This window comes from Myotis myotis, unplaced genomic scaffold, assembly GCF_014108235.1.
Source record: "Myotis myotis isolate mMyoMyo1 unplaced genomic scaffold, mMyoMyo1.p scaffold_m19_p_12, whole genome shotgun sequence".
Lineage (NCBI taxonomy): Eukaryota > Metazoa > Chordata > Mammalia > Chiroptera > Vespertilionidae > Myotis > Myotis myotis.
This window is the reverse complement of record NW_023416316.1, coordinates 35,380,635-35,397,040: the sequence shown is the minus strand read 5'-3', so window position 1 is coordinate 35,397,040 and position 16,406 is coordinate 35,380,635. Positions and strand designations below refer to the sequence as shown.

The 16,406-nt window shown below is 40.7% G+C and overlaps 1 pseudogene; it reads left to right on the top strand.

Annotated features, from left to right (window-relative positions):
- The first annotated feature begins 624 nt into the window (after positions 1 to 624).
- Positions 625 to 10,160, top strand: LOC118667726 (annotated as a pseudogene).
- The last annotated feature ends 6,246 nt before the right edge of the window (positions 10,161 to 16,406 follow it).

Sequence of the window (16,406 nt, the reverse complement as noted above, 5' to 3'; positions counted from 1 at the left end):
TAGTTATTCTTTCATGAGCAAATGAAAAAAAAAGGTATAACTGACAGCAAAGCACAGAGATAACTTGTGTCTGTTTGCCCCGATAGCCTTCTTAGGACATCATTTCAGAATGTTGGCTAGGACAGTGGAAAAAATAAATGAAAACATGAGAGTTTGAGTCATCCTTCGAAATAAATAATTGTTCCCATTCCTTCTTCAACCAATCTGTCAGAAAAAGTCTCCCTTGACCCAGAAATGAAGAATTATATTAGTGATCAGTGAATGCATCACATTCAGGGGGGAATAAAATGACATAATGTGCCAGAGAGAACAAAAGTCATCCTAGAATCAGGGGTGGGGGTCAAGGAACTGACTGATTTCATACAGCCAACACTTCATTCCATGGGTTGATTCACACTCTACTGGTGGGTGTCAGTGCTGTGAAGACGGGCTTTTCTTAGCACAAGTATTTCAGAGCCCAGCGTACAAAGAAGTCAAGGTATTTTTCTACATAGTGAACGCTGTCTCAGTTTTGAAATGATTGCTTAATATCCTATATAATAAAAAAGAAACATGTAAATTGACTGTCCCTCTGCTACACTCACCAGCCAATCAGGAGTGAGTATGCAAATTAACCCAACAAAGATGGCAGGTAAATTTGTATACACAGGCACCAGGTGGAGAGCAGAGTGGGAGAGCTGGCAGCTTGGGGGGACGTGGCTCCCTCAGTTGCTCCCCCCAAGCTGCCAAGTGGAGAGCAGAGCGGGAGAGCCAGAAGAGAGTGGAGTGGTTTAAGGAACTTGGCTCCCCAAGCCACCAGATGGAGAGCAGAGAAGGAGAGCTGGTGGCTTGGAGGACTTTGCAGAGTGGGAGGCCATGGGATGGAGACAGAGCAGGAAGGGAAAACCAAGAGGGTGGGGAGCACCAGGAATTCTGGGAATAGTAGTTCTGGTGGCAGCCTCAGGACCGGAAGTGGAAGCCCAGAATGCAGGGAGCACCAGGAATGCTGGGAATCATAGTTCTGGTAGCAGACAGATCTCCTAGACCAGTGATGGTGAACCTATGACACGCGTGTCAGAGGTGACACGCGAACTCATTTTTTTGGTTGATTTTTCTTTCTTAAATGGCATTTAAATATATAAAATAAATATCAAAAATATAAGTCTTTGTTTTACTATGGTTGCAAATATCAAAAAATTTCTATATGTGACACAGCACCAGAGTTAAGTTAGGGTTTTTCAAAATGCTGACATGCTGAGCTCAACAGGTTCACCATCACTGTCCTAGACACTAGAGCAAAGTGAGCCTGAAGCAAGTTACTGGGGATGGAAGGAAAGCAAAGATGAGAGACATAAGTAAAATTGAGTGTCTAGGAAAAATTAAAGGGAAGATATCCTAAAACTTCCAGGAAATCTCCACCAATGAAGCAAAGAAAAAAAAAAGCCTCTATTATTCTGTGAGCAACAAACCAAACTGAGTTGGGGTCTCAGACAGTTTGCTCATATGATTGCAAAGACAGACAGAAACTCCCAGATTGGAGAGGGCTCCCCTGAGGGCTCCCAGATTGGAGAGGGTACAGGTCAGGCTGAGGGCTCCCCACACCCCTCAGTGCATGAATGTCGTATACCGGGTCTCTAGTTATTTAATAAAGAGTGAAATCAGAGAAAAAATATGGATTGCTCTTCCACTTTTAGCACTGGCAAAGAAAGGAAAACTGAGCCACACATGCATAACGGCTCTAGATGTGGGTAGACCACTGACTCTGGGCAAAAGAGGGAAACTTCCAGGTGGCTAGGTTGTGGGGAACAGTGATATATCCCCATATTTGGATAGACGCTATGAGGGGCTTCTATGTGGTATTATTTGAGTCATGAAGACATGAGTGTGTAGTTTTGAGCACACAGGCACTGGTGCTTAGCGTTGATTTTATGCTGAGTTCTGCTCCTCATGTGATCTGGGATTACTTGATATATTCTTTGAGTTTCTTTGTCACAAAAAATGGGTATATTAACATTAATTCATAAGGCTGTTGGAAGGGTTAAATAAAATAATAAAGTATCTGACATAGTAATAGTCTCTATTACATAGCAAGCACTCACTGTTAGAGATAATAGTTTTTACCATAATCTTGTTACTGTTTCTTACATGGGAGTCCCCCACTTATAAATGCCATACAGAACATAGGCAGTTTGAAAATAACCACCAGTTTGTGTCACTTCACTCTTTTCTAGGTGATTTCTCCTCCATTTCATGATTATGCTCCATGCTCAGGGGTCATTGTAACCACAGCTGTGAGTCCCTGTTTAATTCTCAAATCCCTCAAAGTCTCAGTTTGCTCATCTGTCAAATTTACCCAATGCCCATTCTGTCTAACACATTTAAAAAGGGCTCACATCTTATGTTGCCCTTGGGTCTACCCTAATTATGTTTTTACTGGAAGTAGCAGATGAGCAGTCTCTAATGGGAGAGAACGCCCTCACAGAGTAATCCGTCCATTGCCATTGAGAACTGCACCGCGGCCTGGCAGGACACTCCTACACAAAGGTATTTCAATGAATTTCATGGAACAGATGAGGTATGCAGTGCACACCTGCCTCTTAGGATTAATTCTCAGGTTATAGTGAAGCTCGGGAAAGTGCTATTTCTTGACCTAAAAGGAAGTTAAAACACTTTCAGTGGAAATCGATTCACTTCAAGGTATTTAGCACTGTTCATATTTTGTGAAAGTCTCTATGACAGGGCTGGTTTCAATTGGCACTTTATGTCGCAGTTACAGGAAGCCCATCGCAAAAAGAGTGGAATCTGAATGAGTGTTTAACAAGATGGGCTATTTCCTTTGTTTCACTTCCAAGGTAAAAGGGGAACATGCCCCAGACCCCCAGACTGGCTGAGGATGTTGGGACCCCTTCTCACATCTGCTACCTAAGAAGTGGCAAAGTGATTGCTGGAGAAATAAAATTAGTTTTTCCGGCTGCTTTTATTTTTCATTTGCTAGGGGAATTTTTGTTACACTTGGTCAAATAGCATTATGTACAGTGAAGGAAATGAGGTGTGAGGGAATCATTCAATAAAAAATGACAAATCATAAAAGATCATTTAGAGAAAAATGCTGTTAGCAAGAGCTTGAGAAGTATGAAGATCTATTTCCATAGGCTTTTAGGAAATGCTATCACGGAAATTGCACCACATAGTTGCTCCTTTCTTCCTTGAAAAGCTAGTGATAAATTTCAAGTGGGATTACGTAAGAAATAATGCAGGCGGTCAGTCATGACCTGAAACTGGTTGGGGAAAATTGCTTTCTGATGGGAAAAATATAATCAGAGCTATGACCAACAAATTAGAAAACAAAACTCAAATTATGGGAATCATTTCAGTGACTAATATGTGACTGTTGGGGAAGAAAGAATGACAAGATAAGATTAACCAAGTGGGTAGGGAGGATGTAAAGAAATGGGAACCTTCACGTGCTTCTGTAGAAGAGAAAATGGTGCAACTATTTTGAATAACATTTTCGCGGCATTGAGAGAAATTGAGTATGTGCATATTGTAAGGCCCAGCAATTGCACGGTTACGTGTATGCTTGAGAAAATGTCTTGCCCAAGTACACAAAGTAACACATTTGAGCACCTTAAGATAGCATTACCTGGAGTAGCAAAGTGATGAAAACAAACTAGAAATAAATAAATAGAAAAACAAAGTGCAAAATATTTTTATGAAGGCCTAGTACACAGGATTCCAAAGAAATTGCCTAGTTGTACATAGATTAATGTGTATAGATCAAAATATTATTAATAATAAACTAAATGGCTGTATAGCTCAATGCTATTTATGCAGATAAGTAAAACATATGCAAAGCATTGCTAGATATTATACACTGATATGCATATACATAAGAAATAAAATTTGTGGGAGGTATATCTGGAGCAGAAGCAAGAAAAAAAAAAGCCTGACTTTTAGGGGAGAAAGGAAATAAAATAAAACATAAAAAGAGAACACATTTGAACTGATGATAATATATTAATGATATAAATTTACAAATAAAAAAGTAAGATAAATCTACTTCTGTATGTTAGAAGTCAAATGTTGCATCTATATCTATCTACCTATCCTATATAATAAAAGCCTAATATGCTAAGTGTCTGGTTGTCCCTTCAACCAATCAAAGCATAATATGCTAATGATATGCTAAGGCCACTCAACTGCTCGCTATGACATACACTGACCACCAGGGGCAGATGCTCCAATCAGGTTAGCTTGCTGCTGGGGTCCAGCTGATTGGGACTGAGCAAGAGGGGCCAGAAACACCCTGGAGCCCACCCTGGAGACACACCCGTGGTGCCTCCATGGCTGGCCAACCTCCTGAGTCCTTCCCTGACCCTGATCATGTACCAGTGGGGTCCCTTGGCCTGGCCTATGCCCTCTCGCAATTTGGAACCTCTTGGGGGATGTCGGAGGGCCCAGGGACCCCACTGGTGCATGAATTCATGCACTGGGCCTCTAATAGCTATATAAAAGGATATCCTATATAATAAAAGACTAATATGCAAATTGACCAAATAGGGGAATAACTGGGACTGGTCGCTATGACACACACTGCAGTGGCCAACCACTGATCTGGCCCTGCCCCCCCATTCCTGGCTCAGGCATTGAGTGTCTACCTCCCCCACCCCCCTCCACCACTTGGTCTCCTCTGGGTGTGAGGCCACCACAGCGGGTGAGCTGCACCCACATCTACAGAGCCCTGCACCAGACAGCCTGCAAGATCAACCTGGCCAAGTTCACCCACGGCAAGTGCTCCACCCTCACGGTGACTGACCTGGCAGCCTGGGGCCTGGACCTCATGCTGCTGCACAATGTCATCAACTTCAGCTTCCCAGCCAAGGGCAAGCTCTTCCTGCACTGTGTGGGTTGTGTTGCCTGGGCTGGCCGAAGTGGCACAGCCTACTCCTTGGTGGCCCCAGATGAGGTCCCCTACTTGCTGAACCTGCACCTGTTCCTGGGCCATGCCTTTACCCTTGCCCGCCCCCACAAGGAGCTCTCAGGTGTGGTAGGCAGGTGTGGACAGCGTGCTGTGTCAGGTACCATAGAGCATAGTGGATGATGAGGACTATGGCCTGGGGAACACCCTGGAGGCATCTCTGGAGCTGTGGGGCCTGGGCCGCATGGCCAACAACACCCAGCAGCAGTACGTGCGCTCATGGCAGGCACCCTTGCCAGAGTCCATAAAAGAGGCCAAGGAGCTGGACCTTGCAGGGCTGGACCTGAACCCCTCTTCAGCTTGAGCTTTGAGGAGAAGGAGCTGCAGTAGCTGAGGCTGGTGGACAGCATCAAGCAGTACCTATCCCGGGCGACTATCTTTGAGATCAACGCCTCCATCTGGGACCTGAGCAGCCAGGTGATGTGGACCAAATGGCAGAAGGACTGCAAGGCCATCACCAGTTTCCAGCAGGGTCAGCAGGAACGACAGGAGGGCCTGGCTGGCCCAGCCCTGAGCTGCCCAGCAAGGCAGGTGGAACAGCCTGGGAAGGGAGAGGTGGAGGAGGAGGAAGAGGAGGAGGAGGGAGAGGAGAAGGAGGAGGAAGAGAGCGTGGAGGATGCCTTCACAGAGGTCATGGGCCAGAAGTGGCAGCAGCCAGGACCTGAGCGGGGAGCCAAGAGGCAGAAGGAGGAGGCCTGGCCACTGGACCAGTATTTCTATGTCCCCTATCAGCCCAAGGACTTCAATAGTGAACGGGGCCTGAGCGTTGGTGGGGACAGGGGCACCTTTGAGCAGCAGGTGGCTGGCGCTGTCCTGAACCTGATAGGGAAAGAGGCTCAGAACCTGACTAGGGGCTGGCAGCAGCTCAAGTGGGACCGGAAGAAGAAGCAGTTTGTGGAACAGTCAGGACAGGAGGACAAGAAGAAGATCAAGACAGAAAGTGGTCACTATATCAGCAATTCCTACAAGCGGGATTTCTACCAGAAGTGGAAACAGAAACAGAAAATCGCCATATGCTCAATGCCTGAGCCCCAGGGGGCCACCAGCCGTTGGCCCTGTCCGCGGTGCTGTTTTGGCCAGATCCGGTTGGGGCATGTGCAGGAGGCAACCAATTGATGTGTCTTTCTCACATCCATGTTTCTCTCTCTGTCTCTCACCTTCCCTTCTACTCTAAAAATCAATGAAAAATGTCCTCAGGTGAGGATTATCAACAACAACAAAAAAAACAACCACAAAATATGTATACATATGCACATATACAAAAATACATGGATATTGGGGGGCTGGAGGGTGGGGCCCACAGGTGCATGTATTTCCAGTGCCAGGCCTCTAGTGTATATATAAAGATCTCTCTGTGTATTTATATGTAGATCTAGATTTACATATCTAGATCTGTCTGTGTCTGTGTATGTCTGTGTCTGTGTCTGTGACTATGTCTATGGCTATGTCTTTGTCTTTGTGTCTGTGTTTGTGTCTATGTCTATAAAGTCTGAATGATATTGAGTTAGAGTTGCATTCTCAATGTAAATCAAATTGTTATGGCTATTCCCCAAATGAAGGGAAAATTTTTCAAGTAATGCCAGATAAACAGATGTCTACTTCACTTAAACCTTGGAACCTTAGAGAAAAGAAACTGAAGTGATAAGATGAAATGGAATAATTTCAGAGAAACTAAATTATTGGAAAAAAAGTTTTTTTCAAGAGACATAAAATATGAAAATATTTATTGATTTTAAGAAAGCAATCACGCTGATGATGACTTCACCATTTGAGTCTCCTGGGCAGCTAAATAAATGAAGAGTGTTTGCTTGGAGAAGATAAGAAGATAGGAAGAAGAGAGACAGGACACCAGTTATGTTAATGAAAGAGCTGAGTTATTTTTTGTTGTCTCAGAAGACAAAACTAAGAGTTACTAGATAATAGAAGGGGTTTCAGGGGTGGGCAAACTTTTTGACTCGAGGGCCACAATGGGTTCTTAAACTGAACCGGAGGGCCGGAACAAAAGCATGGATGGAGTGTTTGTGTGAACTAATATAAATTCAAAGTAAACATCATTACATAAAAGGGTACGGTCTTTTTTTTTTTAGTTTTATTCATTTCAAACGGCCGGATCCGGCCTGCGGGCCGTAGTTTGCCCACGGCTGGGTTAGATGTTGGTAAGATAAAATTTTCTATCACTCTTTTTAACACAATGGATTGAGAGCTGTGGACTGTAGTCTCTCTATTGCTTAACATCTGCCAGGGATGTTGTTGAAGGTTTTAACTTGAGACAGAGGATAGACAGAAGGGTCCACCCCCCCCACCCCCCGAAAAAGGAAATCTCCCATCCTGAATAGTTTGTTAAGCTGTGACCATTTAGGAACTGCTGAACATGATGTGACTTTCACAGTTGTGCTGAAGTTTCATATTGTATACAATTCTGTAATTGATATAAATTTAAGTCTCACCAGTCTTATTTATTGAGTGATCATAGTATTTGAGATTTTTCTCTGTGATTCTTGGTCAGTCATCTTTACAATAGTTACCTAAATAACTCAGATAATTGGAAACAGAAAAGCTATCCTACTGATACTAACATAAATCTTGTTCCATATGATTACCCACACTAGATAAACAGATGACATCCTCTTCTAATCTTGACTCTTTAATTTAAAAAATATTATTCTACTATTAACTCATAGTTGATATTTTGCTAACCACTTCATGAAAACACCCAAACTATAATGTGAACGTCCAAACTATAATGCAAACACCCAAACTATAATGCGAATTTCCCCCAGAGATGTAGAGTAATTTTACTAATCTCCAAGGGGTTAGAAAAGCGGGAAAGAAATATTTGTTTCAGGAAAACTAGACAAGTGTTTTTACATCCAGTTGAATACCTAAAAGCTTGTAGGTAACCTGAGAGACAATTTAATTCCCAAATGGTGAGGGAGTAGGAGTTGAAGTTACAGGAGAGAGAACAGATTTGAGAGTATTAATTTTAGAGGAATGATAGTTCTGAAAGAAGCACAAGATGAAAAATCTAATGTTATAATTACCAACTCAAAAATAAATCACCTGTTTCTAAAAGTTTTTCCATTACGCCGTTTATACATTTTTAAAGTGTATATCCTTGCTTTATGTCATTCCTCTCCATTGGCTAGGACAAAGATAATAGCATTATCTAGACATTTCTTAATTGCCATAGCTGTAGCTCTGCCATTAGCCTATATTCTTGTTCTGGCACACTCAAGACTACACAGTGTAACTACCTTCCAGTTTTGATCATGTCGTTAAAAGGAGATAGCCTCAGTCATCAAGGTCATGGTGATAAGTAGCCAAAATGATATCATTGTAGGTACAACTTCCTGACTATGACTTCCTATGGAAGGATGATCAGAGCCTGCATACCAGTGTGCCATGGGGATGAGTGAACTGTTTTCATCAAGAATTGTGTTATCTGTGTAGAACACAGAGCTGGATTTAAACATTAAACCCATGTGATTTATATACACTGAGTGGCCAGATTATTGTGACCACCCCATCAGTACTTCATTGGACCACCTTTTGCCTTCAATACTGCGGTGATTCTTCTTGGCATTGACTCCACGAGATGTTGAAAGTTGATGCGAGGAATCTGACACCATGCCTGATGAATAGCACTGTCCAGTTCTGTGAGATTTGGTGGTTGTGGAATGAGCTGCCTGATGGCTCTTTTAACTTTGTCCCACAAATGCTCAATTGGATTGAGATCTGGTGACTGTGGGGGCCACCTAAGCAAGGTAAAGTCTCCCTCATGTTCTTGAAACCACTCCTGCACAATATGAGCACTGTGGCATGGCGCATTGTCTTGTTGGAAGAAGCCATCTCCATTGGGATACGCCATCAACATGATAGGATGAACTTGATCAGCAATGATACTTAGGTATGTTGTGCTATTCAGACGTTGTTCCACACGAATTAAAGGGCCCAAATCATGCCAGGAAAACATGCTCTAAACCATAACACTGCCCCCACCAGCTTGAAGGGTTATACTCATGCATGTGGGGTGCATGTTTTCATGCTGTTTCCACCAAATTCTCCCTCTGACATCTGCATGATGCAACTGGAAACATGATTCACTGGACCACATGACTTTTTTCCAATGCTCGACTGTCCAATCCTTGTGTTCCTGTGCGAACTGGAGACGTTTTATCTTGGTAACTGCAGACAGCAAAGGTGTTCGAACAGGCCTTCGGCTTCCATATCCCATACGATGCAGTGTATGGATAATTTGCCTACAAACGTCAGGTGGTCATAATAATCTGGCCAGTCAGTGTATATGAAATTTATGCATATATTTGTACACATATATGATTCATACATGTAAAATTGGTCTAGCCAATGATCTTTGGTGTCAGATAATTTAATAAAGATTAGTAACAAGGTAAATACTCTAGGTATGTGATGCTTGTTTCTCAGTCCTGATGCCACCTTCCATGGGAAGTGAGCTCAGTCTATGTATTGTTCCTGACCTTCCTCCATCTTTTACTAACTTTTCCCCAGGGAATATGTAGTAATTTTCCAAACTGGTAAAATTGGACAGAAAAAGCCAAATATGCTTGGTCCAGCTCCATTGTTCTAACCATGCCTTCAGATAGTTTTTTATCCCTTGTTCACAGATTAGTAGTCATCTAAAACTTCAAGGGGTACTTGCTCTCTCTGCAGTTTTCTCCTTTCTGAGATCCTGCCTCACAAAAATCTAGTCACCTCTTTTCCCTCAACTCAACAAGACTACTGGGTTCCTTTGGGTTCCCCTTTTTTGTGCTATGGTGGTACAACCATTGGGCTCACCTTAATTGTCTTCTTTTTTAAGGATTGCTATCTTGAGTTGCCTATGTCCAGTCTCTGAAAAACAGTTATTTAATGTATTTTCTTCAATTTTCTAGTTGTTTACTGTGGGAGGGAAATTGCTGCAGCTGTTTTTCTTTCATGGGCAGAACAAAAATCAATACTTTTTTGACCTTATATATATCCTGGAGAGAAGACATCTGTGGTTTTTGTGCAAAAAGCAGCAATAGGAGCCTCATGCTGACTTATTCTGGAAGGACTGACACCAACCTCCACAAAGTTTCAGCTTACTCTCTTTCCCATATGCATGTGACAAAATAACATTTTCTTGATTTGAACAGGGTCTAAGCTTATTACAAGTCCTTTGAGCCTTCCTGAAGAAGAAGCCTAAATCTCAGCATGGCAGGCGTCAGTAGCTATATTCTATAAAAAAGAGCAAGGAACTAGGTGGACTTTAGGATTGCATTTCCTATGCCTACTTAAGACACAATTGTTATGGTTACTAATGAAAGGAGACACATATTTTTATGTTGCAGTTTTTATGCAGGCGTGATACTAGATAATCAGCTCCAGAGATAACTTCACAAGAGACCAACTGGACAGATTTCAGGATATATTTTATTACTACCACTGGATACCCTCATTAATTTAGCAAGTATTCATCCCAAGGAGCTGTACTGATGGGAAGCTATTTCTGAAGTCAAGAAAATGATGACATCCTACAAACAGCAGACTTATGGTGACTTATTAACCTTACAAATCTGAACATAAGTAATATCCAATTTGAGTTCTTTCAGTTTTATCTATGAGTACGATGTGAAAACAAACATCATTAATTAATGCTATTCTACTTCATTAATAACATTACCAAAAACATGAATTGGAAGCTGTGTATGTGTGAAATATGACTGGTTTAAGCACGGTTTGATGCAAAGGGCACCCAGAGCCTGGCTTTACACACTAGCTCTGTCACTATTCATCTCTGTGACATTACACATAGAGTCATTCTCTCTGTACCTCAGATTTTTTAATCTGCAAAATGATCTGCAAGATCAACAGTTTGCAAATGCTCAGGGGATGGATATAGGAAGTGGTTCAAGTCATTAAAAGTTTAAATAGGGCAGCTTGAGATTGTCCATGTCTATGTTGAAGAAACAATTAGTTGAATGAGGTATTTCTTGTTTTAGTTTATCATTAGCTCAAAACCTGAGGTCACTGTACATGTAACCTCTTGAGTACTGCTTTACCTACATCCCTTGAGTTTTAGCATGTTATGCTTTTTTTAAAAATTTTTTTTTACCTCAGAGTGTTTTCTAATTACTCTTGTGATTTCTGTTTGACCTATTGGTTAATTAGGAGTCCATTGTTTAATTTCCATGCATTTATGAATTGTCCAAATATTTCTGTTATTGATTCTTATTTAGTTTCATTGTGGTCATACTTTGCATCATTTCAATCCATAAATATATTTTCCAGCCTCACATATGGCAAGTCTTTGAGAATGTTCTGTGTGCACATTGAACATTGTATATGCTGCTGTTGTTATTTATAATAGTATTGAATAATATATTATGTAATAAAATTTTTACTAATCTATAGATTGAATTTTTTATAGAATCACTCCTTTTTAAAGGTTATATGTTAGAGCTGTTTGAGGCTTACAACAAAATCAAGAGGAATGTACAGAGATTTCCCATATGCACTTGTGCCTACACATGCATAGCTTCCTTGATTGTCAACATTATTCACCAGAATGTTACTTTTTAAAAATTTTTACCATGGATGAACCTAAATTGACACACCATATTCACCCAAAGTTCATAGTTTACCTTAGGTTATACTTTTGGTGTTCTAAATCCTGTGAGTTTGGACAAATGTATAATAATATATACCCATCATTATGCTATTATACCTAGTTTTCACTGCCTTAAGAATCCTCTGTGCTCTGCCTATTCAACCCACCCTCAACTTGACAACCACTGATATTTTTACTGCCTCTATAGTTTTGTATTTTCCAGAGTGTCATATAATTAGAATCATACAGCATGTCGCCTTTTCACATTGGCTTCTTTCACTTAGTAAGATGCATTTAAGATTCCTTTATACTTTTTCATAGCTTCATAGCTATTGTCTGGATATGTCACAATTATCCATTCACCTTTTGAAGAATATCTTCGTTTCTCCCAAGTTTTAGCAATTATGAAGAAAGCTGCTATAAACATTCATGTACAGATTTTTGTATGGGCATAGTTTTCATCTCTTTGGGTAAACACCATGTAGCATGACTGCTGGATCATATGGTAAGAAGATATTTAGTTTTGCAAGAAACCGCCAAACTAACTTCCAAAGCACCTGTACCATTTTGCATTCCCACCAGTGCTGTATAAGAGTTGTTCATGCTCCACATGCTCTCCAGCATTTGGAGTTGTTAGTGTTCCAGATTTTGCCCATATTATGTGTGTGTAGTGTTATCTCATTGTTTTAATTTGCATTTTCCTTTGACATATAATGTGCAGCAACTTTTTATGTGCTTATTTGCCATCTGTATATCTTCTCTGATAAGGTGTCTACTTAGATCTTTTGCCCATTTTTTAATTGGATTGTTTGTTTTTTATTGTTGAGTTTTAAAGTTTCTTTGTATATTTTGGATAACAGTTATTTGTCAGATGTGTCTTTTGCAAATATTTTCTTCCAAACTGTGACTGTCTTCTAATTCTCTTGATATTGTCTTTTACAGAATAGAATTTTTAAATTTGAAGGAAGTTCTTGCTATTAATTGTTTTTTTCATGGATTGTGTCTTTGATGTTATGTCAGAAAAGGCACCGACATACCCAAGATCATCTAGGTTTACTCTTGCGCTGCATTTTGGAGTTTTATAGTTTTATGTTTAAATCTATGATCCATTTTTAGTTAATTTTCATGAAGGGTGAAAGATCTATGTCTAGATTCCAGCACCATCTGTTGAAAAAACTATCTTTGCTCCATTGTATTGCCTTTGCTACTTTATGAAAGATTTATGGGGTTTAATGTAGGCTCTCTAATCTGTTCCACTGATCTGTCTATTCTTTTGCATACCACTTTGTCTTGGTTACTATAGCTTTATAGTGTCTTAAAGTCAGGTAGTGTCAGTCCTCTAACTTTCTTCTCCTCCTTCAATATTATGTTGGTAATTCTGGATCATTTTCCTCTCCATAGTAACTTTTTAAAAATATGTATATTTTTATTGATTTCAGAGAGGAAGGGAGAGGGATAGAGAGATAGAAATATCAGTGATGAGAGAGAATCATTAATTGGCTGCCTCCTGCACACCCACTGCTGGGGATCGAGTCTGTAACCCAGGCATATGCCCTTGGCCAGAATTGAACCTGGGGCCCATCAATCTGCAGACTGTAGCTCTATCCACTGAGCTAAATAAGCTAGGGCTCTCCATAGTAACTTTTGAATGAGTTTTTATGTCTACCTTCCCACTCTGTATATCTTCTATTCCTTTTTCTTGCCATAATGCAAGAGCAACTAGTATTACATTGAAAAGGAGGTGTGGGATGGAACATTCTTGATTTCTACCTGATTTTAGTGGGAAAGTTTTGAGTTTCTCATTATTAAATACTAGAGGCCCAGTGCACGAACTCCGTGCCCTGGGGTGGTGGGTCCTTCAGCCCGGCCTGCGCCCTCTCACAGTCCAGGAGCAGGCCTAAGCTGGCAGGCAGACATCCCTCTTGCATCCTTACTGCCCACCTGCTTCTCACTAAGCAGCGCTCCCCCTGTGGGAGCGCACTGACCACCAGGGGCAGTTCCTGTGTTAAGAGTCTGCCCCCTGATGGTCAGTGCACATCATAGTGACTGGTCATTCTGCCATTTGGTCAATTTGCATAATAGGGTTTTATTATATAGGATGATATTAACTGTAGGTTATTTGCAGTCTTTATCAAGTTGAGAAAGTTCCCATCTGTTCCTAGTTTACTGAGTGTTTTTATCATGAATGTGTGGTGAATTTTGTCATTTTTTTTTCTGCATCTATTGATATGACCATGTGATTTTTGTTTTAGTCTGCTGATATGATGAAGTACATTAATTTAGTTTTGAATGTTAATCCAGCCTTGCCTACTTGGCATAAATCCCATTTGGTCATGGTGTACAATTGAAATTTTTAACCTAAATTTACATATTCTTGGATACTAAGAAAAAATTAGAAATAACTTTGAAAATGAGTGTTTTGAAAGAGTATGTGAGTGAGGTTTGCACTTGAACTGGTCAGGAAACACTAGACCAGACAGTTTTTAAGTCTTCATTTGGGTATATATTTAAGGTCAGTTTTTGGCTTAGCAGAAACTCAGCTTGTTGTCAGGAGGAGAAAGAAAGATGAACAGTAAATAACATTGATGTCATTTTTGCTCTCTTAGGAAAAGCAGGTTATAAAACTATTTACTTACATTTTCCAATTCCTATTCTGTGTATATTTTTGCATTTGACATTTATTGTTATGTGAAATATTTTAATATATTATTTTAGAGTACAATTTTGGTTTTCTCAAATGCAAGTTCTATTGTCTGGAACAAATTACCTAATTCTGCCTCAAACTGTATTTAGAATGATGTGGAGAGCGGCTACAGTGTTTGGACAGGTTATGGTCCAAACCTATGGTCCCACGTGGCTAAGTGATACAGGCTGCCTGAGGTGCAGCAAGTAAACAAAGCTTGATCAGGAGCATGTAATTGAGTAGATTCGAAATTCATGGGAATGTTGTAAACATCTTGACCACGCCTTTACTTTGCCTTGTGGAACCTAGCTGTAAAATAAATACTCGGCTTGCAGGCTGTGGCGCTGTCTCTCCATCAGAGAGGGCAGCATCCCACCCAGCCCCAGCTTTTCTTCTCTTGTCTGTCTTTTCTTAATCCTTCACTGCCCCCTCTCAGGCTCACCGAACCTGGCGGTGCTGGCGCAGCACAGAATGAGACTTAATATATGGACACTATAGGGCAGAAAAAGTACAAGCAAACCAGAGGTCAGAAACTCTAGTAGTTGTCTTACTCTGCTGCTCACAATTTCTGTGACCTAGGCAATTAATTATACTGCTCTATGCCTTCGTTTCCCATTCTGTTGATTGGGGAAAATACCACCTGGTGTGTGAGAGATTGATGACTTTTTCATCTAAATCCCCTTATACTTCATGTTAGAAGTTTCATGGTAGATCTTCAAGGCAAAAGCATTTCCTGATTCCATATTTCACTTTATTTTCCATGTGTTTACAGATTCCCCCCTTAGTTTTCAACTTAGGGATATCATACTTTTTCAGTGCTACTATTATAAGCATGGCATTTTAAAACCAATAGATGTTCAAGAGTTACAACAAGGAAATGAAGAGAGGGAAGAAATTTAGATTCAAACATGTTCATCAGTATATCGCGTCCTCATCAATACTGATCTTCTTATAAGCACAGACAAATTTCAGAAGAGATTGGCAAGAACAAAAACTTGTGTTTGTTAACTTCCCGTTTATCTTTTTTCCCCCTTTCCTTATTTTTCCTCCCCAAATCTGGTACTTCCGGTATATTGTGTCTTAGTCAATGCTTTGCTGCCCTGGGACCGCCACAGTGTTTATTGATCCATTCATAAAGTATTTATTGAGCATCTACTAGGCAATAGGCTTATATTAGGCTCATAAGATCTAATAGTAAGTAAAACAGACAAAAATCTGTCTTTCAAGACACTTTTATTTTCTGGGGCAATACAGATAATAAGCACATATATACTGTTATGTCAGGCAGAAGTCAGCACTAAAGAAAAATGAAGCAGAGCGAGAAGGTTAGAGAATAACATCAGTGGAATGAGATGCCATTTTATATAGGGTTGTCAAGGAAGGCTTCTCTGATAAGGTGACATGAGAGTGGACATGAGAAACAAGTAAAGGAGTGAGCCATGTATCAGTGGAAAGAATCTTCCAGGCCAAGGGAATAGCAAGTGCAAGGCCTGAATCATTTGGAAGCTTGACAGGTCAAGGAGTAACAAAGAACCTGGTGTGGCTGGAGAAGAATGGGAGAAGAAAGAGTGGGAGATGAGGTGGACGGGTAGTAGGTGGCCAAATGATGGAGGGCCTGGAAGCCGTTGCATGAACTGACTCTTTTACTGAAAATGATGGGAAGCCATGGAAGGGTTTTGAGCAGAGCAGTTTCATAGCTGAATAATGTAAAAACTCACTTGGCTGTAGTGTGGAGATTAGATTGTAGGGGGTGGTTAGTCACTAGTGCTATTCAACTAATGGGAAGATTACGCTTCCTGGCCCTGCTGAAGGTGGAACCATGTGGCTAATATTGACCAATGTGCTGTGAATGATAGGAACATAATTCACTTTCAGACTGGCGAGTCTGATTTCTGTTGTGTGAAACTCTGTAATTTTCCTTCACTACAGAAACTGATAGGAACCTACATGATGGCTGCCCTATTATCAAGAGTGAAGACCACATGGAGCAGAGGACCTGGCTGACCTGCGATGGACACAAAATGTGAGTGAGAAGTAACTTGTTTTACTTAGTTTTTAAGCCACTGAGCACTTAAAGTGGTTAATTTGATAACTCGAATTAGGATACTGCCGTAACAAAAACATAAAATATTGTCTTAGGGGTGGATGTGGAAGCTATT